Source organism: Cricetulus griseus, chromosome 3 (assembly GCF_003668045.3).
Source record: "Cricetulus griseus strain 17A/GY chromosome 3, alternate assembly CriGri-PICRH-1.0, whole genome shotgun sequence".
NCBI classification, from domain to species: domain Eukaryota; kingdom Metazoa; phylum Chordata; class Mammalia; order Rodentia; family Cricetidae; genus Cricetulus; species Cricetulus griseus.
Genome location: NC_048596.1, coordinates 220,986,301 through 221,012,648, shown reverse-complemented (window position 1 = coordinate 221,012,648; position 26,348 = coordinate 220,986,301). Strand labels below are relative to the sequence as shown.

The following is a 26,348-nucleotide window of genomic DNA, read 5'->3' as shown; positions in this document are numbered from 1 at the left end:
CCCTCACTAATAAGCACACCCAATGCTGTCAGATGTTCTACTGAGTGCTTACTCTACACAGGCACACTGCAGGTTAGCAACTGCATTCCTGTAAAACTCACCAAAGAGGCACTACTGCTATTCTCCAGCTTACTGGAGACACAAACTCAGGCAGGTACCTCACTGTCCTAGTGAACTGCAGACCCAGAGGTGAACCCAAGCAGTCGAATTTCAGGACCCATCCTCTCACTGTATTTCAATTTAAAGAACTAGAAAGAGAAAATTGGTTCACAAGGCAAAAGTTCCCCAAGAAAAAATGAAGATAGATCCTTTCCCTTGGCCAATGAGAGAGTAAGGGTCTCACTGAAGATCCAGCGGCAGATATATGCAGCCCAGAGCTGAATATACTGTGAGGCATCTACCTGTCATGTCACTAATAAGTGACAAGTGACATGAAATGCAGAACCACAGGACAGACCACAGACATCTGCAAACAGGAAATGGGTGCACATTCCTGAGCATTCACCACCCACTCCCCAGCTGCCCTTCTAAATTCTAGTGTGTTTTGATCTCTATGTTATCACAAGCTTGTTGCATGGCTCTCTAGCTGTCTTTTGTTTTGGGTTTTTTGTTTTTTTTTTAGAAAATGCTCAAGGAACTTGTGGCCGGACACATCACTCCACCCAAATCATAAAGATAGGGTGGGTGGAGACCGAAGACTCACATGTAGATATCAGCAGCCACAGAGGAAAAGGAAGGCTTCATGCTAGAAGCAAGCTACAGAGAGAAAGAAAAGAAGTCCATCTGTTTGCTAGAGGGGTCTTCTGCATTCAGCCTTGCCAGGACACTCCTGCCATCACAAAGTCACTTCTTAGGAGCCAGGGCTAGAGATGGCACTCAGTACAGGATGCTGCTTTCTCCCTAAGATGCCCATTGCTGTCACTGTTCTTAGTGAAAAGGGTTCCAAGTTCAGGACATGTGGAACACACACACACACACAAAGATAGAAACATGAGAGTAAAGGCTGGCTTATAAAGGAATTTCCAGCTTCTCCTGGTGACCATAGCATCTGACAAATACAAAGACTAGCTGAGGGGAGCAAACAAAGCATGACTTTCTGACACTCACTCAGTCCCATGGAGTAAATGGTGAACCCCACAACTGAGTATACAGACAGAGCTTAGTGTCAGCTACCCACTGCAGGAAGCAGGATAGCCCTACAGGGGACTCACAGGTTGCAACAACAGAGTCCCTGTCCTGTTTCCCGACCTGGAAAACCTCAGTACACAACCCAAAGGTAGGAAATCAAGCATGTCTGCCATGGGACTGCTTTCTCATGCCAAGGTTTTCAGGCCAATGGTCTTTCATCCCATTTCACCACGAACAAAGGCATCTCAAGCACAACAACGGTCCACATACGATGGCCTCCAAATAAAATGGTTCAAATAAATACCTTGCTCTTAAATGGGGTGGAGTGGCCTACGCCTTTAATCCCAGCACTGGAGAGGCAGAGGCAGGAGGATCTCTGTGAGTTCAAGACCAGCCTAGTCTACAAGAGCTAGTTCCGGGACAGCTAGAACTACACAGAGAAACCCTGTCTTGAAAAACAAACAAAAACCTCGCTCTTGATTCCCACAGGAGACAAGGAACACAAGCATGGGGCTCTCCCTGCAACTCTAAGGACCTCAGACCCCTCTCATTGACCTTACTCCCTCATTGCCACTTTTCTGCAGCCAATAAAAATAAGGCTTCCAAAACTAATTCTCATCAGACTGTAAAGTAAAGCAGGCTCAGCCTCCCCTCCTTCCTTTCCTGCCTGTTTTCTCAACAGTCCTAGCCAGCACCACTTCAAGGGGCCTGCTGTGCTCCTAGGAGCTCCCAGGAAAAGAAACCACTGTCACCTTAGAGACTCCAGAAGAGGTACAATGACAAATCCTGTGGCGTGTGATGTACTTAAGTTTCCAATATTAGCTGAGCAAACAGTCATCTAAAACTAACCCAGAGAAGGGAGCTGAGAGAACTACAATGCACAGTGTCTTTTAGAATTCAAACAGTAAATACACAAACAGAACAGCCAGCTCTCTCCAATGACACAGGCCAACTGCTGGCTCAACATGGAAGCCCCTGTGGGACATATCTTCAATCAGGATTTTCATGCATGCATGCAATGAACATCTCTCTGCAACCATGTGTATATAAGCCAGGTGACTGTATTATCTGCCATAGCAACAGAACTTTCTGGATAAAGGCTCTGTTAGTAAGTACCCCTGAACTAACCAGTCAAGCCAGAAGAATACTGATCCTGTGCAGAAGGTTCCCTTTCCTGCTCTTCTGCTGCTAGCAAGTGACCCTGGATCCTGCTTGTTTGAGTGTAGTTCTACTCTCAACCAGCAAACAATTCTCAGCTACCAGGACTCCATGAAACAACAAACACACTGGGAAAGATCCCCTGCTCAACATCACTGCTTACCCTGGGTTTGAGTAACCTGATCTGTTGGCTTTCTCATGTGCTAGATTCCTGATCTACACCAACACTGTTACTGCTACCACTCCCAATCCTTCACCTCCACATCCATCCTGGACCCCTGAAGACCTACCTTCTCTGCAGAATATTTCCTTGCCTCTAAGAATCAACCTTGCCATCTTCCCATAGTCTAAACCACTGATCACCTTGAGTAGACCAAAGGTCAGATGCTGTGCCTCTCCTAAAGTTTACCCTTTTGAACCCTAACCCAAAATGCAACAGTATTTAGAAGTGGAACACTGGGAAGACAATATATACTCAAAGTAGAGCCCTTCTGATGAAATGCACCCTTAGAGACGGGATGGAGGAAAGCCATTATACTTTTTCTCTCGACCATGTCAAGATACAGCAAGAAGGTTATCTATAAACCTGATGGCAGGCCCTTTCTAAAACTGAACCTGCCAGTGCCTTCCACTTGGCCTTCTCAGTCTCCAAACTAAGAAGTGAGTGTTGGTCACTTAAGCCACTCAGTATCTAGCAGCACAAACTAACAGCCATCACACTTTTGGGCCCAAAGGTGTCTCCTCCATTTGCCTATTAGATTCTGTGCTAGATAGTTTCCTATCAACTTGACACACGCCAAAGTCATCTAAGAGGAGGGAACCTCAATTAAGAAGATGCCTCCACAGGATGGAGGTTATGGGAAGGCCTGTGGGGCATTTTCTTCATTAGTGGTTGATGGGGGAAGGCCCAGACCATTGTGGGTAGTCCTATATTCTGTGGGGGAGTGGGGCGGGCTAAGCAGGCTATAGGGAGCAACCCAGTAAGTAGCACCACTCAGTGGCCTCTGCATCAGCTCCTGCCTCCAGATTCCTGCCCTGTTTGAGCTTCTGCCCTGACTTCCTTTGCTGATGAACAGTGATATGTAAATGTAAGCCAAATAAACTCTTTCCTCTTCAACTTGTTTTTGGATTGTGGTATTTCATTACAGCAATAGTAACCCTAACAAATCGATCCCAAAGCTCCCAGAGCTCTCTGCTAATTTTTATCTCATCTCTATATTTTACTGCTGCTTAAGCTAGCCTAGTGCTTCAAGAGCAGATGAAAGGGTCATGAGGATGGGACCAATAGACCAAACCTGGGACAAATTCTCTGAGTCCTAATCAGACTGAAAATCTCGTGCCACTGGATAGCCATGCTGACAGTCACATATGAGGTGACATAGAGATATCCTCCTGAAGAGACACACAGGGAGAACCGTTGGTACCTGCACACAGACACGGTGCCCACACTTTACCTGCTGCCTCCCTTTATGGTAAGAAGGTAAAGATGAGAACATTCAAGCTCATGAGGAAAGAACATCTCACATGTCACACCATTCTAACCAACGTCGAGTTCTTACTTTCTCTGTGTGCCAATAGAACCAATGAACAACTAAGGCCATGGTGGCATTTTAGATGTTTCATTCAGCCACCATGAGAAGAACTAATGTTTTATTTCCATGTGTTTATCTTACATTTATTTAGAATGCACTGATAAATATGTTCAACCACAGGAAGTTATTCGACCCTAGAAGTCAAAATGGAGAGACAGCAAAGAAAGTTCTCATCCCTGGGAACAAATGCCAAAGCTTTTGTCTATAATATGAGAACGCTATTTTTAACACTTAGTGTTTTAGTCTTCCTATTAGTATAAACAGGACTTATCTCTTACACGTAGAATTTCAAAGCCTACTATTCTTTCTCTACAATAAAAACATCACCATCTCAGTAACCAGTGACTTTTGTTTCCTATTCCTGTTTGTATTCTTTGTGGTAGCAAACACATGGGCTAGCTAGGTATAACAAGGCAAGACTGTGACATCCAACAACACAGAGGTCAAGGGAAGAGTCCTAATTGCAGATAAATACTAATGAGCTTTAGGTCCTGTGTGACCCAACAACTTCAGCACACTTTATAAATAAGAGGGCTGGGGAGAGGTCTCAGCAAGTAAGACTACTTACTGCTTAAGAATGAGAACCTGAGTTCAAACTCCCACACATTTAAAAGCTGGATGTGGCCATACATGTACCTGTATCCCAAGCACATGGAAGGAGAAGCAAGTGTGTGGCTGGGGCTTACTGGCTACCAGGCTAGCTCCAGGTTTGGTAAGAGGCTCTACTTCAAGGGAATACAGTGGAGAGAGTGGCAGAGTAGGATTTCTGGTACCCGCCTCTGGCCTCCATACCCATATATTCACCCTGCAGTCTTCTTCTCCCTTCCCCTCTCCGCCTCTTTCTTTCTCTCCCCTTCCCTGTTGCTCTGTCTGTCACTCTCTCTGCTCCTCTCCCTCCTTTCATCCCTCCCTCTCCCTCCTTACACACACACACACACACACACACACACACACACACACACACTGTGAGTTCTCTATAGCACCATCCCACATTCAACCCAAAGCTAACTCCTCCCTGGACTATTACTGCAGAGACACTTCAGAGACACAGTTGGGTATGAATTTATGGAGGATGATCAAATGAATCATCCACACATAAAAAAACAATTTATCTCCATTTAAAAAGCTATGTTGATCCACATGATGCCAGCAAGAGCACACAGACCAAGTGTCTGACAATTACTCTGAAAGGGTTATAAATAGGCCATTTTTGAAATTAGTCAGCTATGCACTCTGTTCTCCACAAAGCACATGCATGCAACATGTTCCAGACAGTACACACAAACTGCTTAGTTTCTAACAGAAATGAACTAGAGGGGAAAAAAACAACAGTCTTGTCAGAGTCACAGATTTCAGCCATTAAGTGTGAAACAGGAAGTGCACAAAGAATTGTAATTTAAGAGCAAACAAGTGTTCTCTGAGCACATCTAAAGGGAGGCGCACAGCCAAATGAGGTTTTTATTTTATCACAAGCTGTATGAAGCTGATCATGGACCAGAGAACAAACCACATCCATCTTCTCCATCCTCCTTATCCTCGAGTGCTTGTGTACCATAGGTAGACTGTCTACGGAACAGCTCTGGGGCTCGCTGCAGAGGGAAGGGGTGCCTGCAGCCTGAAGGAAGCAAGACTAACCTCAGGAAATCAACACCAGACATCTCCCTCCCTTTCTCACCAGAGGGGTGATTTAGGGCCTGAACTCCTCCCCCATCTACCACCCACACACCTCCCCAGAGGTACCTTCAGGAAGCCTCAGCTCCAGAACTGCCTGGAATAGGGAAGAGAGGAAGGAGACAAGCAGTTCCCAGGGGGCTCCCAAGTCAATTCCCTGGTGATACTTTCACGTATTTAAAGGGTAAATGGGGTTTTAGAAAATAAAAATGATCAGAGGATTTTTTAATGTGAGTTGGTTGAACACACTTATCAAAAGATACAATCAGTTCAAATCTAGCACCCCAAAGCACTTTTAATGCCTTTTTAAAAGCTGAGAGAAATTACTATTTAAATAATACTTAATCTAGCTAGCTAGCACATCAACTTCCACTAACCAAACTTAAAGCTGGTATCTTAAAAAAAGAAAATACTGATCTTCAGAGTTCATAGAAAGCCCTGGGAAACACACACACATACACACACAAAAGCCCGCATTAAAAATAGTAATAGGGATGGAGGAAAGATGGCTGGAGGAGGAAGGTTGGAGGGAGGAAGGCTGAAGGGAGGAAGGCTGGAGGGAGGAAGGCCAGCAGTCAGGCAAGACCACCATGGGATAGGTACCAGCACACTTTCTGTAGTTAGTATAATCAAGGTCTGTGTGATGCTGGTGATTATGGAGTGTCTCTGCTTTGGTAAAACAGGGTCAATTATAGTCCTAGATCATGAGTTCGTAAGAAGTCTAAAAACTGATACATAACAAGATAAAATTTAGCATGCACATAAACACCCAAGTATTAGGGAGCATTTTTCTAGTGTGAGTTTAGGCAGCAAACTACCATTATTAGCTGTGTGGTCTCAGGAAGGCTGCTTGAACATCAAAGTATTAATTTATTCACACTGACCCTACCTCCTCAAAAATGGAGACTGAATCAGATGACTTCCTGATTTCTGTGGCTTTTGTAAGCGCCCTTTTACAATGTCAAATTCTTCTAACACTCCAGATTTCATCTTTTATTATGCCAATAGTTCAAAGCCAAGATTTACTTGATATGATTGTGTAGTCAAAAGCATGATCATTAATTAAGACATTGCATCTGTGGGAGAGATGCCCAACTCTTAGTAGCATCATAATGATGAGCCCTGACACAATGTGGTTTCCAAAAGCACACTACAGTACCAAGAGAATGGTCATCCACTCAGGAGGAACCAATAGATTTCCATGCTCCCTGCCCTTCAATGCTGAGGGTATGCCCAGGTCAGACTGTAATACCAGGATGCAGCTTGCTGGTAAAGTAGGCTAATTCATTTATGGCATGGTCCTTTAAAAGGAGTACTCTCTATACTTCCTACTGGAAACACAGAAATCCATCTTTCCCACTCTGACCACTGAAGTTGAAAACTGCTATTTCTCCTGTTTTGGCAGAACTAAAACAAAATTATCTCAGTTTTGTCATTCTCCCCGGGTGTGTGTGTGTGTGTGTGTGTGTGTGTGTGTGTGTGTGTATGTGCACAGGTATATCTAAAGGCCAGAGGTTGATATCAGATGTCTTTCATAATCACTATCTACCTTATGTATATTTAGAGACAGTTTCTCACTGATCCTAGAGCTCATCAACTAAGTGAGACTGGCTGTCCAGTGAGCTCCCATGATCCTCCTTTCTCTGTCTGTCCAGCACTGGGATTACAGACACACACTGGTGCATGGGGCTTTTGTACGGGCTCTAGATATCACCTTCAGACCATCATGCTTGCACAACAAGAACTTTACCAACTGAGGCATCTCCCAAGCTCCTCTTTTAAAAAAGGAAATTTATGTATACCGTGTATCTGTCTGTGCCTGTGTCTGTGTGTACCACATGTGTAATGGTGTCCATGGAGGCCAAAAAAAGTGATTAGATTCTCTGGAGCTGGAATTAAGATGGTTGTGAGCCACCCAACATAGATTCTGGGAACTAAACTTGAACCCTCTGAAGGGCAGTAAGCACCCTTAGACACTGAGCCATCTCTCCAGCTCCATTATTTTTAATTCACTAATGACTTACCTTTTCTAAGAAAAGTCTGGTCATACATGTTCTTAACACATCAGAAATTTACAAATGGTTACTGAAGAAAATAACGGAAGATGGTCTGTGCTACCACATGGAAGTGTACCTTTAATCCTATGCTATAAGCTCCTAACAGCATAAACACATAAAATTTATTACTACTATAAACCTGACACAGTAACATGTATAAAAGACAGTACAAATAGCAATTAACTTTAATGGTAGGAAGTACACACTACATGTAGTAACTGGAAAAGCACAGCCACTCTGTTTTTCTCTATTAAGTCCCTAATGTCCTTAAGGTGCTTCACCATGGAGTTTTGCCAAACACTTTGGTCACAGTAGGTCTCAACTCACACTCACTAACTTGCTCATCAAACAATCTCTAATAAAATACTTAATTCAAGCAACCATCATCAATAGATACTAATAGCATTAGGAGAAAGGTCATCGGGGAAACACACAATGAAGGATCAAGATGCCAACACAGAAACCCAATGATCAATGTTCACATTGCCATGAGTGACAGCCAGACTTCGTCTTGGGGGTGATGCAAGATGAAGCAAATGTCAGTACCAACAAATTATCCCTGCCCAAAGAACTGACCACCGATCCAGGGGAGCAGTGGTGCTAAGTTCCAGTTTACCAACCCACAGGAACTAGTGGAACAAGTTTTCAAAGCAAACTGCAGTCCAATAGAATGGGCCATTCTATTAGACAAGTGACCTGGTTTCCTCAACATACCAACAGCACAAGGAAGAAGGTACTACAGAAGAATAGCTGTGCTGGATTTAAAAGCCTTGAGAGGAAAAACTACCACATGCAGCCTGTGTACATTTTAAAGACTTAGCTTCAAAGAAACTAGGTATAATAAAATTACTGTCACACTATTTAGAAATGAGGCCGATGTTAAGACCTAGACAAATTCAACAGAGCTTGCCCACATCTTGCCTGAGTTTTCAGTTGACAGCACCCTCAGCCACCCATCAGGCAAAGGGCAGGGCCTAGCAACAGAAATAAACAAGAATGGTATGCTCTGCCCAGCTCAGAAGGAGAAGCCTCTAAGGTCAAAAGAACATGGGGCAGTCCTGGGATTACCCCAAGAGGAAACTTGCAGATCCTCCCCACCCAGAAACTTTTACAAATAAGTCTGTAGCAGCCCAGGGTTTTGTCTGAAACTTATTCCTCTTTAAAGCAGAAAGTCAGTGCTCAGAGCAGAGGACTCAGACCTGAAGTGAGTTGCAGGACTGTAGTAGCATCCCGCCTTCACAGGATGTTGAGAGAACGGAAGACAAGTGATGCCAAAAACCTACTTAGACTTTTTCCATCTTAAATGAGGCTCCACTCTAGCATCTCTCCTTCTGGGATTAGGGAAGGATCTGACTTTTGTCTTTTTTTCACCAACTTCAGAGTCTAGCACCATACCCACTAATCTCTTCTAAGAAAAAAAAAAAAATGGCAGACTCACTGCAGTTCAAACAAGGTAGTCAAAAGAAAACATTTTAAATTAAAATTGTTAATTTTCTTCTTCTTAAAATGGGGCATTCTCAAAGAAATGCAGGGTTTTAGTTGTGACTTTGAACTAGTAAGCTAGATTATATGGTAAAATCCAAAAAGATGGAAGGCACACTACCTTTGAAAAGCTAGTGTAACAATGCTACAATGTCATCTCAGGAGTTTTGAAAGATGTGGAACTAGCAAAGAATGTCTTGCCAGAAACCAAGGGTAAAATCTAGGTGTAAAGTGTGTCCTTATTCCAAACAGTTCCCTGATGTACAACAGTCACAGCTCATCCGTGCTTGCCCCCAGAGAACATGTGACCAGCCCTTACCAAGCTACCAGTGTGAATAGGTGGTTGAAAATACCATCCACAACTTAAAATACTTGTGATTTGTGATACATAAAGACTCCTTTTGCAATACAGGATATGAAATCTTCTAATAAGAATGTTATATAAATAGAAAAAAACTTCAAATATGCAATTGGCACAAAGAGGAGAAAATACATTAATATCTAATACAATTATGTAATCATCTTTAAAAATGTATGATGCCTAATTAAAGTCTGTCCAGTAATAATTAAGTCATAAATAGCCTCAGGACACTTCATACAAAAATGTATTTCTAGTAAACACCACATTTAAAACATAGCTCAAGCATGCAAGCTCTGCCTAATGGCATAATTATGTGCTTTTAATCTGGTGCCACTCTGATGCTATGCCGAAGAAAATTACCCCACAAAAGGACTACTTTAAAAACGCCATAATCTCCATATGGTAACGCCAAACTGAAAATTCAGAACAAACATTTTTCTTAAAGCTACAACTTCAGATTTATCTGCAACCCTATTTCCCACTGGAGTCCCAGCCCTCCCTGAAGTAAAGATGTGCAAACTTTAAATATGGGGTCAGAATATGCTCAGTGGCATGGTGAAGAGGCAGTTCTAGAAGGACAAAGCCTAAACTCAATCTTTGCTTTACCACCTGAGCAAGTCTCTCTGCACTCTAAAATCCCCCTTGGTCAAGCACTAACCATACAACCATCCTCACAGACTCTTAGAAGATCATAAAAGAAACATTAACAGAGCCATGCACTGGGAAAACCAACTACTATTTTTATTAATGACAATGTATTAATGTACATGTACTAAGGTACATGTCAAGGATGTTTCTGCCATCAGCACAGAGTACATCCTTCTAAGAAAGACCAAGAATGCTCCTTAAAAGCAAATGAATTATAAAGCCAGGTGGTGGTGGTGCATACCTTTAATCCCAGAACTCTGGAGGTGGAGGTAGGTAGGCAAATCTCTGAGTTCAAGGCCAACCTGGTCTACAGAGTGAGTTTCAGGACAGTCAGAGCTATATAAACCCTGTCTCAAAAAAAGACAAAAACCAACCAAACAAAATGGTATATGAATTATGAAACAATGGATGAACTTCAAAAACTTTATGTAGCTGAACAAAGCCAACTCAATAGGCTATACCGTATGACTCCATTTGTCCAAATTTTTTTTTGGGAGGTGGACTTTGGAGACATAAAGTGAGCTGTGGTTGTTTAAGGCTAAGGGTGGGAATGGGAACTGACTATGAAATCTAAAACTGAACTGGGATGATGGCTTCCAGGCCTACAAATTGTGAAAAAAAAAAATGAACTGTATGTTGATAGTAGGTGAATTCTATGAAATGTAAATTATACTTCAACAAAACATACTGTAAAAACACAGAAAACAACAAAGGTGAACTGTAAAAAAAAAAAAGAAAGAAAAAGAAAAAAAAAAGAAAGTCACATTTCCAAAGTGTTCACATGAAACTTCACATCCATCTGCCATCATCATTCAGATATAGACAGAGCGGAGCAAAAAAAAAAGAGATGAAAAGGTGGGGATTCAGTTGGATTCTAACCCTAACTACCAGCCTCTCCCAGGGCAACATCTCAACTTCTCTAGTCCTTGGCTTCCTTATCTGTGATACAAGAATAAAGCAATTTCAGAAGCTACAGTGCATCAGTTTATTATAAAGATAATTCTCACCTAGGCTTTCTCTTCCAGTAAATGGTATCATCGTTCACCTGGTGGCTTGGGTCACATAATTAGATGTCGCTCATGTTCTTTCACTAGCCAACATAAATCCAAATCATAGGCAAGTCACTGTGGCCCATCTTCAAAATATACCATCCAGCTACCTCTCACCAACTCCATACAGTCACTAGAGCATCTCCTGGGATACAGTTGAGCCTCTGCTTCCACTGACCTTCCTGTGTCTATGTTGGATCCTCAGAAGCCACCACTACTCCCAACAGCTAGAGAGACAGAAAAATGCATGACCATTTCTTCCACCCCTGCTCAGGACTTTTCCATAGCCTTCTGTATCAGCCAGTTTCCTCACCATGGGACCTCATCTCAATCCCCTCCTCTTCTTGTCTGCCCACCTGGCTCCATCCACATTAGCTTTCTCATGGTTCCTTCTACAGCAAGCTCCCATGAACCTCACGCCCTCTACTCTACCCAGACAAACTAGAGTGTGTTCCATCCTTGTTCCCTTTGCTCAAAACTCAAAATAGGACCCTCACCCTATTAAAAGCTTCACTTCCTCTCCAGCAGGTTGCAGCCCCCTAACGCACTTGTTTCCTTGGCAGCACAACTGTAAGAACTACCTCATCTGTGTATTTATTTATTTACTGTCTATCACTCATTAGCACACTAACTCCAAACAAGTGGTACTTTGGTCTGTTCTATCCCCAGACTCGAGAGTCTGCAATATGGACTGGCACACAACAGTATTTCTTAATGCTGAACAAATACATTTCATAAAACATTTATATTTAGGTCTACTACACAGGATACTACCAAAAACTGTTAGTAGTTGGTAGTAATTATATTGCCAGTATTTGCATTTGTTGCTATTACTGTATTTTACAGATAAGAATACAGGACCCTTAATAGACCATGTCAAACTTTAGTCTATGATGTTTCCAGTTCCGTGAGCACAGAATAACTGAACTAGGCCCATCACAGTCGGACCTACAGGAGGTGCAGTGCATCTTTCTCACCATTCCAGTCCTGCCTCCTTACACCATCTCCTAAGGAGTGACCCATGCTCTGAGACCCTGGGGCATGCTCTACAGCAGTAGTGGACAGCTACAGGGTCCATCATCCGGTATAAAGACATGAAGGAAACAGTGGGTGGTGAGGAACTGGAATGATCTCCGCTTACAAAGGAGGAAACTGAACATCTTGTCTCAAACCACGCACTAATTTATGGCAAGTCTGGCTGTAGTCTAGGCTTCTCACTTTCAAGTACACTATATTGCTCTGCACAACCACAGAAAAAAAAAGAGAAAGGAAGAGGGGGGAGGGAAAAGGAGACAAAGAATGAACTTTTGTCACACTTATGACCACAGTGATCACAGTTGTACCTATTTCAAATGACATCAATTTTTTTAGGGGAAGAACACTATATAGCTACATAGAGATGTCCACAACGGCATTCCAGGACACGAGAATTTTCATATCTCTATCTTGGACACTCATAAATGACTTGTGCTCACTTAGATTGTGGGGTTTTATGCTATGAGTATACAAGTCTTATAAACTTATTAGCATCCATCAGGCTGAGACACCTTTAAACCTGACCTTTCACTTCCACTCTCAGAGGGTGCACACTTACGAATATCCATGTCAGGGTTCCACAGCCCTCTCTCTTATACACCTCATTATGGAAGAATGCCAAAACCTGAGTTAAGAATAGAAGACAACATGGAATTCCTAATATCACAACCAGGTTATCTTTAAAACTCTCCAGGAAATGCAATGAGATGAGACACCAGATGAGGAGAGGGACAGAGTCCTGCCCTCTCCAAGCCTCCCTATGCCAGCAAGTGACATGCTGCCTTACTGAAATTCTCAGTTACAAGGCTGCAGGTGAAATGCAGTTTCCAGTCCCTGGCCCATTTTAATAGGACTTTTCACTACTGAGTGGCAGAAGTTCTTAGCAGGTTATGAGATGAGCCCTATTTGGCTAAATGGCTGGCAAATCATTACTAATTCTGTAGGCTGTCCTTGCACTCTGCTCACAGCTCCCTATGCTGTGCTGTGGCTTTTGCACAGACAGGATTTCCACTTACTTCTGAGGGTTTTCTGCCATGTTCTGTGTGTCACCTCCATGAAATCATCTCTAAGGCCAATGTCATGACAGTTTCCTGTTTTCCTCTAGAAGTTTTGCAGAAACACCTAAATATTTACCAACAGATTAAGGGTTTTGGACAAGTGTGGTATATACTTACAATAAAATACTATTTGGCCTTATAAGGATGGGAATTCTCCAATATACTACAACCTTAATGAACCTTTACAGTGTCGTGCTTCGTGAAGAGGGGCCAGTGCTGCATGGTGCTGTTTCTGGGAAGTGTGTAACAGTCACGTTCACAGACTCAAAGGGAAGAAAGAAAGATAGTTGAAAGAGGCCAAGGAGGGGAGAAATGGGGACTTTCCAGTCAACAGCCTTAAAGTTTCAGTCAAGCAATCATCTCTACATAGCAGCTGTTCAGGGCCACACCTGTGGTCAGCAATGACGTACATGACCCAGGTATCCTCCGGTCCCTGCCTCCCTGGACCTAAATTATAGGCTCACACTGCCCCTGGCTTTTTACATGAGTGCTGGGGATCTGAACTCAGGTTCTCACATTTGTGCAGGAAGCGCGTCACCACCTAAGCCTTTTCTTGATGCTCTGTAATAAAAATGTTTTAAGTGTATTTTTAAAAGGCCAAACTGTAACCTGTATCCTATCTTGTTACAGAGAAGACTTAATGATTCACTCTTAGGAAGCTTACAGAGACTCGGCAAATTCCCTAACTGAAGCTTTCTGTGTCTCATGACCAGCAAGGGCTTAATCAGCAGCTGCCCAAGGCGGGTGGATGGAGGAGTTCCTCCTTAATCCTGCAGCATGCTCTACTAGCACTCCACGCCTGTGAGTATGGAGTGAACATTAATTACTGTCACCAGCAGCAACTCACATCTCCCTCATGACCTCACACAAGTGTGTGTGTGTGTGTGTGTGTGTGTGTGTGTCTCTCTCTCTCTCTCTCTCTCTCTCTCTCTCTCTCTCTCTCTCTCTCTCTCTCTCTCTCACACACACACACACACACACACACACACACACACACACACACACACCACTACAGAGGGCAGTCAACTACAGGCCCAGCTTTACACCTTTACATACTCTGCTTTGAGTGACATCTTTGGTAGAGCTGCCCTGTGTTCCTCTGATATAAACACAGCCCTCCTGAACCTATCCCCTCTTCCTTCCTTTATGCCAACTGTGTTTGGGAACACTCTGAAGTCAGTCTCTCACTATTTTCCCACAAGCTCCTCTAGCTACCTCTTCATCTGTACTAGAATTTCCAGAAACAGGGGAGGAAACACAGCTGTAGTCGGCAAATCACTGTGTAACACCAGTATTTATTTCTCAGAATCTCTGCAGGTCAGGACACCATGTCACTACAACAACTGATTTCCAGGGCTGCTAGCTCTGAGGTTTACCTTCAGTGAGGACGACGAAAATGTACTGTGGCAGCCCTCAGCCATTCCTGAATTCTGCACTAGAGACTGTCCCAACATCCCTGTCAAATTCTAGACAAAACACAGCAACCTACCTGTTAGTTCAGTTAACCCCAGTCAGCAGGCCCTGAGCAACTCAAACTCCCAGATCCAAATGTCTGCCCTGATACATCAGACTTTACATGTTAGAAATTTAATCCCCATCCTGCCCTGTGGTTTCTATCGTTATTTCTAAAACAGCATTAAATCAAAAAGTGCTAACTTCTATTTACAGCTCTGCAAATAACAGTCATTAAACAATGTGGGGTCACTTTGTAAATTGTCTCCCTTGCCTACCTTGCTGCAAGGGCCTAGTTGGTCTTGGTAACTACAGTAAACTCAGTGCCTGGCCCCTGAGCACCTCTACAAAGCTTCCCCAGCAACCTCAGAAGCAGTCCCCATCGATTTACCATGTCTAAATGGTAACCCAAGCCAGCTTCCCAAATAATTGTATTTCCTGCATGGCTGAGGCAAAGAACCCATGATGCTAGGTGGATAAAAGCAAGCATCTATCCCTTTAAGTGCATTCTCACAAGTACTTGGGGTGAGGAAAAGTTCAGATGGAAAAGACCCAGCACTTCTCCACAGGAAGGAAAAGAGAAAATAATAGATTGCTTCAAGCAGGAAAAGCAAAAAACAGGCAAAGATTAGACAAGGGATGACATATAAGGAAATGGGAAGTTTTTGTGGGATCATGCCAAAGTTAGGCACAGCTATAGATGCCTTACATAGACCTTCACTCCAGCTCAGTGCATGGCCACTGAGCCCCAAAGCTAGTCAATTTCTCCCCAGCAATTTTTTTAGACTCAGCACATATTTCTAGAAAAATGGATTTCCACAAATGTCTAAAAATCCAGATGTCACTGAACCAAACTCCCAAGTCCAGTTTCTGAAAACACTCTCACATACTGAATTCTAGAAGATGGATGGGGCATTTAGACACTACCACAATAACTAAGCCACAGTATTCACCTGTGCCCCACTATCGGCAAAAAGAGAAGTCTTCTGCCCTCAATCCTCATAGAGAAAACCAGTAAGGACCCTGCCTACCTTGCTTGCAGTGCTTTAAACAAGGGTCAGAGCAACGAGTGGCTGCACCTGGCTTCCTACAGGTCAGGAACATCACTTCTCTGAGCTTGTCTCTCAAGCACAAAACAAATCATTAAGCCACTTGGAGAATGGACTCTCCAGCCCAGATACTAGACACTCCAGCATCTGCCTCTCTTCCTGCATGGCAACAGAACAGAACTTCCAAACTCTGACCTGAGCTCCAAGTTAGCTGTTGTTCTCACACTGTCCAAAGCTCCACAGAGGAGATGGAAAATAAGAGCTGGGCATGCTGCTATTTCCTCCTGGACTTTCTTCAGATTCTATTATGTAGCGAAGTGCCATGACCAGGAAAGCAACACAGATCACGACAGGGGCTGAATATTCTACCCTCCATCTAGGGGTCACTACAACCCTTCAACTACTCCAAGTGTGCATGCAGATTAAGGAACCCCAAAGTACAGATGCAAACTCCAAATGGGAGGAAGAGCAACAAAACCATGTACCTGATAGCACACAGCCACAGCTTCCTCCTTACATTGCCTCCTGGTTTCAAACACTATTGCATCATCTCCTCAGCACTCTGCTTCTGAAGGACTATCTCAAAGGCTTCTTTTTACTTTGCATATTAAAGAATTCAAAGATCAAAATTTTTACAAGGGGAAAAACAACAAGTAATGATAAACATGTCCACTGGCCAAATATGTAGCTGAATGGCTTTTTAGACAGTCAAAACTCCTCACTGCACAGCGGAAACTTATTTTACTTTCTTAACGCAAACTCTGTTGAAGCATGTGTGGATGCATCAGGGAAACCACTGCTCCTTTCTACAAAGCAGCTCTTTCCATCATGCATTTCTCATGAATCTCAGAATATTTTTAAAGTAAGAACAAGATCTATTTGCTTTTTAAACAGAGACAGTCCCAAGCTACTCCTGAAATTCAAGGAATATATATACACATACATATGTATATGCATATATGTGTGTGTGTGTCATATTTCCCTCTCCCTTCTGAATAAGTAGTTATTGGCAAGACTATGAGAAAATATATTCCCAAACAAGTTGTTGGCCTAATTCTCTGTGAAAATGGCAAAGGACTATTACAAAGTTATCATTATTAAATGTCATACCTTAGACAATTAGTAAAGTATTCATTTAGTCTCCACACACACACAAACACACACACACACACCCCTTCCAGGAATGAAGCAAACACAACTTCATCCTCAGGGTATGTTTCAGTGATGGCCACATGACTGGCCTTTTTTTCTTTTCTTATTTTTGAAATTTTCACAAATGTATATGTTATATAATTTGAAGTGTAAAGCCTGAAACTACAAACACTAAGGAACCTTCTCTAGACGGGCGTCAGCACCTCTGATGGGATTTAAAGCAACTTTAACAGCTAACATTTCCAAATGATAGAGGAGTACCATGCCTAGAAAAAGACACCGGCCTACCTGTTAGCAAGAAAGCTCAAATTCAGAATGTCAAGTCTAGCATGCCTCATTCTGCTCCTCTTTTAGTCCCTTCAGTGTCAGGCCCATTCTAATCAAGTAACTTCTGTTAGCAGTCCTGGACAAAAATTTTTCTGAGGGACTGGTATGGTTTTGGTGTCTGCACTCCATCCTCTCAACAGGAGCCCTCTAAATTTCAAAGAGAGCTGGGACGCTCCACTTCCCGCACACATGTCAAAACTTGGCTCTAAAGCATCACATTACCTCCCAGCCATCCAGAAATGTTTCAGGAGGCAATCACGGAACCCAAACAAAATATAGGGACTTCTTGTGCGTAGACATCACCCAACCTCCTGGGGTTACCGGACTCAAAAGAGGCAAACAGAGTCTAACACAGAAAAGTTACTTGCAGAAAGGAAACAGGGTCACCACCACCTTTCTAAGCAGCGCGACCCCGCCTTTGTCTGCCGGGCAGGGGCTGGCGTCGGGCCGCTGACCCCATCCTGCCGCCGGGGCAGGCAAGGCTGGCTGGCATCTGGCCGCGGGCAGCGCAGCCGTTGCAGCCAGGGTCTCGGGGTCTGGGTCTGCTGGGCCGAGGATACAACAATGAGCTGAGCAGCAGCCCGGAATCCCCCCCTCTCCAGGGGCCCCTCCGCCCCAGAGCCCCTCCATCGGGGCCGCCGCCCGGGCCCTGCACCTTCGACCTTCCTAGGCAGCGCAGGGCCACCGGGCTCCCCGCCGCCCGCTTGCTCTCGAGGGACCGCGAACCCACCCCGCGCTGCTTGCCAACGACAGGGTCCCCCGGGCCGGGGTCAGGCAGGCGTCGCTGTGTCCCCGCGGGCGGCCGCCTCGCAGGCTCCTCGTCTTTGTGTGCGAAGTAAGTGTGGGGCCAGCCTACCTCGCACAAAGGCGCGCGGCTCCCCGGCGCGCTCCGCCGTTCGCGGTGGTAGCCGGCACCTTGACCGCCGGGGTGGCGAGAGGGCGGTTCCGACGGCGGTTACAACGCCGACTCCGAAGCCAGTCCGGCTCTGGGCGGCTCTCACACCCCGCGGCCCCGCGCGTCAGAATTAAGTGGCGGGGGCGGGCCGGGGGCGGGCCGGGGCCGCTGAGTCATCATTTGGCCACGCCCCCACGCTCCAGGCCACGCCCCCCGAGCATTCAGCTCTGGTTGGCCCTAGTGGATGGAAATGAGTGCTCTGGGTCCTGGGTCCTTTGGCAGGGGCCTCTGCTGTGTGGCTTTACTTTGGTTAGCTTGGGGACCCAGGAAAGAAGAACAGGGAGGTAGAGGGGAAAATTGTCACCTGTCTAATGGAAGGTGACAGATGCAAGTTCACTGGGTCCACACCTGCTTGTGTGTGTTCTCTCTCATCATTCTGTCTCTCTCTTGTCCCTATGTTTGTCTTTCTGTCTCTGGATGTCTTTTTTGTTTCTGTGTGTCTCTCAAGTCTCTTATGTGTCTCTGCCACTGTGTCTCTCTGCCTTTGTCTCTCTGTGTTCTCTCCTTTCTGTGTTCTCTCTCTCTCTCTGTGTGTCTCTCTCTGTCTCTGTCTCTCTCTCTGTCTCTCTCTCTGTCTCTCTCTCTGTCTCTCTCTCTCTCTGTGTGTGTGTGTGTGTCTCTCTCTCTCCAGACAGTTGAATTACTGCCAAATATTTTTGGAAGAAAACTCAAAAAGAATTTGTTATAATCACACAAACTCAAAACCAACTGAAGGCTCAGAACCCATGACCCAGGTTTTTCTCCCCATCCTCAGGAAAGGGCAGTTGTGGAGACCTAAATCAAGGAAGGACTGTTTCTCTTTTTTAAATTCTAATGTTAATTCTCTGTCTCTCTTACATCCAATCCAAAGGTTTGGCCAATCCAAACATTCTAATATTACCATGTGCCTGAATCACAGCAGAAACAAAAGCAAGACTCGTCTCAGGATGAAATGGAGGCCAGCAGGCTGATGGTTGTATACCAAAAGCTTTTTAATTTTCTTGGCAATGGATGACTAAGGATTTATTTATTAGGAAACTTTTCTGACTCAAAGAGCTTAGGTCATGTTCACAAAGGGAAAAAAATGCTCTCAATGGATTTCAATGAGCATATTACTTATTCCAAAGGTATCTGTCCTACACCGTGCCCCCAGCCAGCTCCTGGCCACCCTCCCTACCCAGAAGCCTGCTAAGCAATAGATTCACTCACCCGAGGATTTACATTACTCCACATTAGTCTGAAATATGACATGTAATAATGGTAACTTTGCAATATTTCTTTGCCACTTTCACATAGAGTTAAAAAGACAACTTGTTTTGGAATATATATATATATATATATATATATATATATTATATATAATTTTAAGATCCTTCCCAGCCTAAGCATCCTTCTGCTTGCACTTGGCTCATCTGCTCTCATTCCTCCTCACCCCTGCCCTGCATGGTGTTTTCTCCCTCCATAATGGCTCTCTAGTCACCACCAGAACTTGGGATCCAGCCTAGAGTCCTACTCCTCCCCCCACTGGTGTCAACTCTTACATTCTGACTAAAATGGCTAGCTTTCCCCTTACCCATCACCTGTAGTGCCACATTGCCTCTGGGCTCTGTTGCCACAGTATGTCCTAACCAGTCTTACCCGCCATTGTCACAGTGTCCCAGCTGCTTTCTGGGTGAACTTTTCAGTACAAACTGCTCAGCTTCTGCAGCTGCTAAAGTCTCGATTGTTTTCGCTACTTTTCATGCCACTTAGAAAAAAACACCTGATAGAAACAAGGGAAGGAGGAATGATCTTGGCTTACAAATCCGTGTCCTTCCTGGTGACTGGTGTATCTAATGTTAACTCCTTACATCATGACCAGGAGCAATTACTTTTTTTTTTTTTTTTTGGCCCCCTGAGACAGGGTTTCTCTCTGGAGCTTAGGAGCCTGTTCTGGAATTCACTGTGTAGACCAAGCTGGCCTCAAATTCTGGGATTAAAGGCATGTGCCACCACTGCTGGTGCCCGTTATCATTTCTAAAGCCCACCACTAGTAATGACAGGCAATCACACCACCCAAATACCACCACTGGCTGTGGGCCACACACAGCAAGAATGTACCTGGAAGGGACACTATAGACTCAATGTCTAATGTGTAACAGGTTCCCAGTTCCTGCTACGAGATGAAGTTCAAGCTGCTTAAGCAGTGTTCCAAAGGACAGCATCTTTCCCTGGAACCTGGACCATGCCCACATACTCTCCCTACATTCCTTAAGTACCCAGGACTTTGCCCAGCCACTGTGTCACATTTGCTGTGTGGCTCTGCTCTGTGATGGTCGACACTAGACAACAGGGTGAGTAGGTTACCTCACACATTCTTCCACATGCTTCTGCCTCTGCCTGGTATACCTCTACCCATGCCCAGATCCAAAAGCCTCTCTGAGTCTTAGGCTCTTCTGAGAAACCTTCCCAACCTGCTCTAATTCAATGGGTTTATTCTTCCCATCTGTACTGAGCACAGCATTGTAATTACCACACTGCATTGCTAATAGGCATTCCCTAAGCACATTTTGTGCTTGACATATATGTATGTATGTACATATGTCTACACACACACACACACACACACACACACACACACACACACACACACATATATCCTCGGGCTTAATTTAACATGTGCCATCTAAGAAGTGCTAGGGTCTATATATTCTATACTCCCTATATCATACAAATTGAAATCTTAGCCACTCCCACCCCAGGAGAGCTATGTTTGGCGATAAGCCCTGTATAAAGGTGATTAAGCTAAGTTGGATCATAAAGTGATGATATACTCCTGTTGCTGAAACAAAATACCTGAAAGAAGCAACTTTATAAAGAACAGATTTAAAACATCATTATAGGAAAGGCATGTGACAGGAGTGTCAGGTGACTCACATTGTTCCAAACATCAAGAAGGAGAGAGAGGTGAACGGTGGTGCTCAACCTCTTTCTCCTTTTTATGTAGTCCCAGACCACGGCCTATGGAATAGTGCCACCCATGTTCAGGGTGGGGTTTCCCACATCCATTAACCTAGTCTTTATAATATCCTTGCAGATATACCCAGAGGCTTGTGTCTGGTAATGCTAGTCCCTGTCAAGCTGGCAATCAAATTAACCAGCACAATGACCTTATAGGAAGGATAGTGACAAGCTACACACCATACACACACACACACACACACACACACACACACACACACACACACACAGGTACACAGAGGCAACAGCTATCTAGAAACCAGAACAAGAAACCTTACCAGAAAACGACCATCCTGGCATTTTGACCCTTACATTCCAGCCTCCAAAACTCATTAAAATAAAGGGTCTTATCCTGAGTAAGGTAACCCAGACGCAGAAAGACAAATATAGTATATACTCATTCATAAGTGGCTACCAGACACAAAGCAAAAGATGCCCAGTCTGCAATCTACAACCCCAGAGAAGCTAGAACCCTCTTCCAGAAACAGATGGAGGCAGATACAGAAATCCACAACTAACCATTGGGCTGAGCTCCTGGAATACAATCAAAGTGAGGGAGAATCAATAATATGAACAAAGGAGTCAAGACCATGATGAGAAAACCCACAGAATCAGCTGACCTGAGCTAGAGAGAGATCACCGACTCAGATCTGACAAATGGGAGAACCTGCATAAGACTGAACCAGACTCCCTGAATACAGGTGACAATGGTGCAGCTGGGGCAATATATGAGGCCACTGGCTGTGGGTCCAAGATATAACACTAATGCACAAACTGACTTAGTGGAGCCCATTCTATATGGAGAGATTCCTTGCTCAGCCTAGACACAGGGGCATGGGGGTTGGGGAGATGCCTTGGTCCTGCCTCAATGAAATGATGGGACAGACTTAATAGACTTCCTAGGGGGGGCCTTGCCCTCTCTGAGGAGCAGATGGGAGGTGAGGTGAGGTGGGGGAGCAGGAGGAGAGGAGTGAGAGGGAACTGGGACTGGAATGTAAAAAAATAAATTAATAAAAAAGGCAAAAAATGACAAAAATAAAAGGTCTTATTTATAACTTACAGTCTGTAGTATCTTTTATGGCAGCCTGATCAGATGATATTAAAAGCAGGATTTTGAGTCTCACTTTGGTAAAACACTATCCTGCCAGTGTCCCTGATTTGTCCCTCCAAAGCAAACTGGACAAACTTCCAAAGTGCCAAGCCAATGGGTAGGATGCCTGAATGTGATAAGTGACCACACAGTCTTTCACTTCCCTGCCCTCTCAGAGAAATAAAAACATATGGTTTGATCTACTGTCTGAGATAAAAATGTCTTCAGAGACTACCCTGTGGTATCAGGTCTCACATTTCTTTTAACCCCAAAACAAATAAGAGCAAGAGCAAATATTTACTTTGATTTTTTTTATTTCAATTGACAGATAGTATGAAATCCACTTTTGGAAGCCAAATGTCTCCTAATCCTGGGGAACCAGAGGATTCTGATCCAGGTAAGCTCAACTAAACCAACTGATTTTGGTTATCCCTGGAGCCATGATGGGTAGACCCTGGAAATAAGAGCTTTAGAGTTAGAAGCATTTATGTTTATACCCTTATAACAGACATCACAGGCTGTCTGTTGTACCACAGTTGGCATGTGATTGGTGCTGTTGAGAAGGTGAACCTGGTGATTCCACACTCGACGATGAGACACAAAGAGGACTCTGGGAATGTCAGGGAAAGCAAGACATGGGAGCACAACAAGCTGCTCTAAGGCTCTCATTTCTGGCTGTCTCAATTTTTTTATCTGGACATGATAGGCCTTGGCAGACAAACAATCACCAAATAAAACACAAAAGGAAAACTCTTCTACACTGCATTCTGAGTCACTTAGCCCACCACGGTGAAAGATTCTATAACCTCACATTACTGGAAAATATATGTAGTCATTTTCCAACTCAGAGCATTCATCCATAAGGTCACTTGTGAACCTGACGTTAGCCTCCTGCGTTTGCTGTGATGGGAAGGGGGAATCTTTCAAGTTGATCCATTAAGAAAACTAAAGAAAGAAGAAATGAGCATTTGGAAGCATAAAGTAGAGAAAAAATCAATTTGGATTAAGACATGCTGTTTTTGTCCTCTTCTTTTTTGTCCTCTTTCCTTACGTGTCAACCTCCAAACCATCCTAACAATCATCCAAGAGGGGCTTGAAGGGAAAAGGAGAGAAGAAATGTTCCCTGAAGGAATCCTTCCTTACATGTGTACTCTCTGGTGCCTTAAATCTTCACTGTATCTCATACATGTGAGTCAATGAGTCATTCAAAAGAACAAATAAATTTTTCATTTTGAAATCATTTGAAATTGAAGCCATGACTTTTATCCATATCAGGTTCTAACATCTGTATCTATTACCTGATACATTATGACAATTATGTCAAAACCTAATGTCTTAAAATAAAAATGAGTAATTTTTCTCACAGTGCTGTGGTAGCATATAGACTAGGCTCAGCTGAGATATCTTGATTCTGTTCCAGGTAGCTTCTGTTTGGCCCTGTCAGTTGGAGGTCAGCCAGGGGCTGGCTTGTCCTGAGTAACCTCCAAGTCCAGAGTTGACTAACACTGCTAGCTTGGACACTTCAGACCCCCATTCACATGGCCCTCAGCATGGTGTTTGAACTCATCACTTGGGGCAGAGACCTTCCCTGCATCTTCAAAATACCATCACAACATGATATAGTTTGGATATGGTTTCAGTTGTGTCTTCTCCAAAAGCTCATATGCTGGGAGTATAGCAGTGGGAGGCTGCAGGCTACAGAGATAGAGGCTCATGGGAGGTCCTCAGATCACTGGGAGGCTGCCTTCAGAGGAGATTCTGTGAGTCCAATCTCTCTGGCTTTCTGTTGCAAGATGTAATCTCTTCCTCCCCCCAAATGCCCCAGGTTTTGATGACATCTGGAATTAGCCCCAACAGAAATCAAACTGAGGCCACTTGCACCTGAATTTTTAGCGGCCAAACCCATGAGGTACATAAATCTTTTTTTTTCTCATAAAATTAGCCTGTCTTAGATATTTCGTTAAGGTAATGCAAAACTGACTAATACACAACAGTGTGTAGTTTAGCATGTGGTAGAATAACTAGTGCAAGGTACGGGTGGGTGCTCTATAGGCCAGAGATCCTGGAAGCTACTTTAGAATTCTACCCACACTATTATGAACATGTGTAGATGGGTACAGAAGCAAACAGACATTCTCTAGCGTAAAAGTTCTAGAACTGGGGTCAAAAAGATGAGTCAGTGGGTAAAGGTATCTGTTGCCAATCCTAACAACCTGAATTTGAGCCGTAGACCCTACGAGGTGGAAGGAAAGAACTGAGCCCTGAAAGTTGTCCTCTGGCCTCCGCATGTACACCCTGCCATGCATGCACACAAAATAAATCAATAATGTAAAACGTTTTAGAAGGAAGCCTTGGGGAAGTATTCTGCACAGAGTTCAGCAGTGACTCAAGTAAGCCAGAAAGCCCAGTAAAGAGAATGCTTGATCTGGTAATAACTAGTTGAATATATTTCTACCCAGCCACCCAGATTCCACAATTCGGTATGCAGTAGTGCTCACTGAGCCCTGCTAACCTGAATACTGAAAATCGGGAAAAGAAAAACAAAGTTAAGAATATGTCACCCTGATTTTATAGCTTAAATAGCAGAGTGACGTGAATGCACTATGTTCCACTTATTTTGATTGGGTGTTTGACATAGTTATTACCTAACTGTAACCCAATATTCTATCACCCCGGGACTTTGTTCATTTATAGAACTCACTTGTGGAATATTTTGTGAAAAGTTCTATGGCTTGTCATGCAAAGGCGGAGCACACATACCTTCTAAAATGACTAGTGCTCAGAAGACATTAATGGTTAGTCTTAACTGTTAATGTGATGAAATCTAGAATCACTGTGGAAAACAATCTCTGGGCATGTTTGTGAGGGATTTTCTAGGCTAGATTAATTGAGGTGGGAGGGTCCACCCACCCCAGATGGTGGGTGTTACCATGAGGTCCTAGAATGACTAAAGAGAAGAAAACAAGCTGAGCAGTGACAAGCATTGCTCTCTGGTTCCTGATTGTAGATGCAGGAGCTGCCCCAAGGTCCTGCTGCATGCCTTCCCCACTTGAATTGTGAGCCAAAATCAACCCTTCCTGACTGAAGTTGCTTTTGTCCGGTGGTCTGTTACAACTGAAGACAAGTAACTAATTCAGAAGTGATAAAAATGGTATGCATGGATTGGTATATATCCTATACACCTGATATAATGGCCTGTCACATTAAACATTCTCTTTTGTGAGCAAAGGAATATAATCACTTCATTAAATATATTAACAGCATTTTAGCAAAATATGCTAATAGCTAATAGTGTAATAACAAAAATAAATAATGTCCCAGTAGGCCTCACCCATCAGAGAGCATTTCACAAGCTCCCGGGCCTGAGCTACATCTTGTAAGCCTACTGAACACTGCTATTTCTAGAGAGCTGAGTAATTAATTTCACAAGCTCTATTATATGTATTTCTTTAAACATTTCATTTCCTTTTTAGGAGACACTTGCTCTTTATTCTTTGGAGTTTTAAAAATCGAAGGGGCCCTGTAAAATCCTGGTTCGGTCTGTAGCTGTCACAGAGAATCAAGAGAAACAGCTGTTAGTCACATAAATGCTTACCAAATGGAGCAAAGATCTGCGTTTCACATCTTTGTCTTTACATGAATCTAAAACCAGAAAAAAAGGGGGGGGGATTTCCTGAGGTCTTCCTGCATGTTTAAAACAACAACAAAAAAATCTTTTTAAAGAAGAAAAAGATGGGTGTGGTACTCACTTGCTCATCCTGTCAAAAACATTAAGACAGCTGATAGTTGAGGTTGAGAGATAGAGGAGCCATTTCTGCATCTGAGCCATGAAGTGCCTACCTTTGTAATGCTTACTTCAAATGACTAGTGTGGAACACATACACATTCACAGTCTACTGAGAAGTTTCTATGATCCATTTTTCTTCCTCTTGACATTCATTGTAAATACATATCCATCAGCAGAAACATCCCTCACAATGTTTGAATTGGTAATGAATAGCTGATTGCCATCTTTCTTTATTCACCTACCTTGGATTTGGTATGATAAAGCAAGTCTGTGGAGTGATGCATTGGAGGCTAGACTAGGACTTTACTCTTTAGAGAT

General features: G+C 43.6%; 1 protein-coding gene across 2 annotated transcripts in view; it reads right to left on the bottom strand.

Moving 5' to 3' along the window:
- Fam107b (family with sequence similarity 107 member B) overlaps positions 1-18,224 on the bottom strand; it is a 71,045-nt gene extending 52,821 nt beyond the window's left edge. The window contains exon 1 of one of the 2 annotated variants that reach the window (XM_027405206.2): positions 18,076-18,224. The gene's annotated coding sequence lies outside the window, so the exon portion shown is untranslated. Of the gene's footprint in view, positions 1-17,949; positions 18,053-18,075 lie in introns of those variants that run through there. The other variant, XM_035442826.1, reaches the window with a different exon arrangement.
- Positions 18,225-26,348: the final 8,124 nt, after the last annotated feature.